Below are 4,502 nucleotides of genomic sequence, written 5' to 3' on the forward strand. Positions count from 1 at the left end.
GTGCAGCTGAAACACTGAGTCTGAGAGGAAGGACAGTTCAGCTCCCCAAGTAACTGTTTTTACCCGCCAGCTGCTGCTGGTTGGGGAAGGGGCAGAGGGGGCGGTAGCTGGAGCCTGGATAGTGATGTGATGTGAGTTCTCATGGCTGTGTGAGGCGGACGGGGGCGAGAGTGATGACTTGTTCGCTCTGTCGTCTGTATTAATGCAGCTTCTCTGTCATAGAGCTTCATTTTCCAAAACCTACTCGTAAGTACCACATTTCTTACACTGATTAATGCAGTTCCTTTCAGTTTGGTTTGTGCGTGTGTCAGTGTTTTCTAGGTTAAACAGTGATCTTGTCGTTTGCTTTTAGGAGAGTGAAATATGGGAATCGTTGACTTAAATTGCTACATGTGCTAAGAGTTGTTCGACAGACCGTTGTGAGCAGGAACATTATCTCAAGCTGTATCTTAAATATCAAGACGGAGTGTTGGTGTGGATTTCCTCAGCTGCTGCAAAGTGGATATAACAGACAATATGTCATTGTGAAGATGCATGTAACTTGATATGACTCTAAGATGTTGCGATTATTGACATTACTGACATTAGGATAGAGTTTGAAGTGAACTATAGTTGGAGTTTAAGCTTCACTGAGCCCAGCTCAGAGCTCAGTTCAGGCTCCTGGGAAGAAGAAATGGGGTGAAGTTTAAAGTTTTCATAACAACTGTTGTTGGGTGGCCTGTGTGGCACTATGAGGTTGGTACGAAGTGAGGTAGGACTATGGTGTCACATTCCACAGTTTGGTGTGTGTGTGTGTGTGTGTGTGTGTGTGTGTGTGTGTGTCAGTTAACGGCCACCCATCTATTTACACCAGAACATTTTCTTGATCTAGATTCGCTAAAATTTGCTAAAGTAATACTTGTTGAAGCATTGTATTGATGATATTAGGTCACTAATTTGTAATAACCTGCTCAGGGACTACAGATGACATTGATGTGGAAACTGAAATGTTGATTAATGTGCGCTGTCCCTGTTCCTTCGTTTGAACATGTGCATTCATGTGTGTATGTGTTGATGTGCATGGGTATGTGCATCTGAAACAAACAGCACAAATCTATCAATCTTATTACAAACAACTACTGCATACATCCTCCCCCCTAAATCTGTCTTATTTATATTTTTATCTGTAGAGTTACGGTAAGATATGACGATGAAAAATGATGAAGCTGCAGCTCTCATGTCATCTGACTAATTTGTTCCCTTGGTAGTTTTTATCAGATGGTGTGCCACCCGTGGGACTGCCTTATCTGCTTTTTCAAATCACATAAATACTGTATTGTTTACCAGAAGTCTACGTAAATGAGGTTATTTTAAACCTTATGGTTCTTCATGGAAAAACAACAGGAAAAGTTTAATTTTTGTAGTTGTACAAACATATAAGAGCTGATGTTCTACTGTCCAGTAGCCTTGATTTGAATCAAAAACTACTGTAGATAAGGCCATATGCGTACAGATTGGTTTATTTTTTTTGTCTTTAGTACAGGAACATCAGCACTGAGGAATAAATCACCCTGAATTTAAACTTAACTCTTGGCTCCAGGAGGGATTTGTTTACTGTTTATCCCAGAGCAGCGGGGCTTGCTCCTACATAAATCAAAAAAAGCCTCCTCTAGTGGCCACAGAGGAGCCATGTATGTTCACATTCCCAAAGGGGACATATGTGGACGGGAAAAATGTTATGGAAGGAAGGAGTTTTCTATATGACCAGAAATCCTTTCTGAGGGAAATCAGATTTTAAAGTCTCCCAAATGTAATTTTAATTGCCTGACAACCACATTTTGTATTTGTACCGGGGGTTATGAAGATGAAGATTTTTTCACATGTACTTCATGTCCTTTAATTGATTTAATCAATTTAATCCCTCTATATACCACACAGTGTTGCATTATATATTGTGTGATCAAGTTGTTATTGGGGGAATTAGTAGAGGCTTTAACAGGTTAAAATAAGCGATAATAGAAGGGAGGGATGAATTTACAATATGTGAGGTAGAAAATAGCAGACATAACATATTGAATCAGACGCTACACTGAATAGTAATTCTTTGGCAACTGGGAAACAAAAGAAACACTACTTAGACATGTCAACAGTCAGAACCTCGACCACAAAGTGCAGCTATAGTCAAGTCAAATTTATTTATACAGCCCAGTATAACAAATCAGAACTTTGCCTCAGGGGGCTTTACAATCTGTACAACATATGACAGTGTCTATTCTTAGACCTTAGATTCAGATCAGGAAGAACTCCCTAAAACAGGGAAAAAATGGAAGAAACTTCAGGAAAAGAGGAGGGATCCCTCTTCTGGATGGACAAACATGCAGTAGATGACAAAATGGCCAAAATGACAATGGAAAATAAGGATGATAATATTATAGATAGATTGTAAACTTGTATAAAATATGTTTTTTTGGAGAGTATAATCACTCTCACATATTTAGTTGGTAATTTCATAAACATCTGAATGTTTTGTTTTCAGCCTTTTCTACTGTTTTTGTATATGGCTGCTCTCTAAATATAGCTCCTTCACAATCATGAACAGCTGATTTGATCATGTTCTTTTTTCTTGCCAGAAATTAAATTATACAGTAAATCCATTATGTCAGTATTGAAAAAAAAACTGCATTTTCAAGAGTAACTGATTTTGTACTGAAAGTGATTAAGTAACCACTCTTATGATACGATAAAATTAAGATACTTTGCTTCAAAAATGAAAAGATTGTTTGCTAATGTAATCTCTAAAAACCACACACAGTTAATACAGCTTTAATTATAAGATTTAGGATCACATTTACTTCTAACTCTTAAAAACATAACTACTCCCCATGTGGCCAATGACAGGCAGGGCTTCAGCCTCACTTCCTCAGCCAAAATTACACATGACAGACTAAAATCTACTTGTGCATCTTGGATTTGGGCCTGACCCAGGACCTTTGTTGACTTCAGCTTGAACCATTTTTGTTGCTCACGTGCAGTCATTTCGACCTAATTAGATAAGTAAGAATTAAAAAGAAGGAAAAAGAGAAAAAAATGGAGGAGACATGAAAGAAAAAAACTGCCCTCACTGACAGTGAAGCCAGCTCTGTGGAATAAAAGGCAGCAGAAATTACAGGGTCAGTCATGGCACAAACAGTGTGTGAGTTGGAGAAGGAGGAGTGTATATTTGCATAGTGCGTATGCGAGGTATGTCTGCTTCTGTTTATATAGCAGATTATACAGTAGATATATACATAAGACTAAATGTAGATCTACTGTATATAAAACAAAACAATTCTGCTAGTAATTTATATTGTCACTACTCGGTTTATATTGATTCTTCTGTCATGCCGAGCGCTTCCCAAAAGTGCACTACATCCAAATCTAAATTTCTGTGGTAACTTAAGTCAACACGACAGTAACGACAGTGTGTTTGTGTGATCCCACATGTGCTGTGTGTGTGACTGCAGCCAGTGATAGTGTGTCTTCTCGTCTCTGTCGGGCCATTGTGATGTCTGGCTCTAATGACGTCCAGTGAGAATCTAGTGCCTCTCTCTAAATATAAACCAACCTAATTACCTATCCTCACTACCTTCTCTGTTTACACAGCCCGGCTTAATATGATCTTCACATTTTCACACAAAGTGCGCATTCTCACGGATCATGTTTTCCCGAACAAGGATTTCCTGTGTTTAGGTTCGGGATTAATTTGAAGAGATGGGAAGGAGCTACTGTTGACCGCTAACGAACTGTCACTTCGCTGCATTCCAGAGGTCAAAAACATGCTCACCTTTTAGTGATGCCTGTCAAGTTTCCAGATGTCATTGTCGAGGAATGTTAACTAAATAGTTTATTTTTTTATGTCTTTTAACTCATAGCTCATAGATTTTTTTTTGAGAGTCAATCTGTTTTAAAGATGTCATATCTATCTTCTGTAACAGGAGGATGTCCCGCATATGTCAGTGGTTTGTAAGGGCCAGTTAAAGGATTGGGTGTTCCCCTGACAATATTTAAGGGGAGCACCATTGTAGTGAGTGACCTGAACCACCAATCCTATGCTGATGTCTTCCTTTCTTTTTCCTTTTGAAAAGCAGCAGAATAAGCTGAAACCCTAGTCCATTTGTATTGTCAGGACAAAGAGAGACCATTGTGGCAGGAGCGGTGGAGGGAGGGGAGCTGCCGGTGGAGGTAGGGGTGCAAGGGGTCAGAGTGGGGGGTGCAGAGAGGAGTTAGTCAGAGTCCTGACCCCTGCTGGGTGGAGTGTTGAGGCTCTGAGGTGGTGGGGGGGGGTGTGCAGTTCAGGTAGTGTGTTGTTTTGTTTTGTTTTTTTTCTAAATGATGGGCCTGAAGTTGCAGCAGTATGCATTTATCCAGCTGGAAGAGGCTTCAGTAGCAGAGCAGCAGGGCGGGGGAGGTTAATGTTGGAGGGAGCGGCGGGTGAAGGGAGGTAGGGAGGGAGGGTGAGTGAGTGACGGGGAAGCCAGTGCACT

Source organism: Thunnus maccoyii, chromosome 10 (assembly GCF_910596095.1).
Source record: "Thunnus maccoyii chromosome 10, fThuMac1.1, whole genome shotgun sequence".
Taxonomy (NCBI): domain Eukaryota; kingdom Metazoa; phylum Chordata; class Actinopteri; order Scombriformes; family Scombridae; genus Thunnus; species Thunnus maccoyii.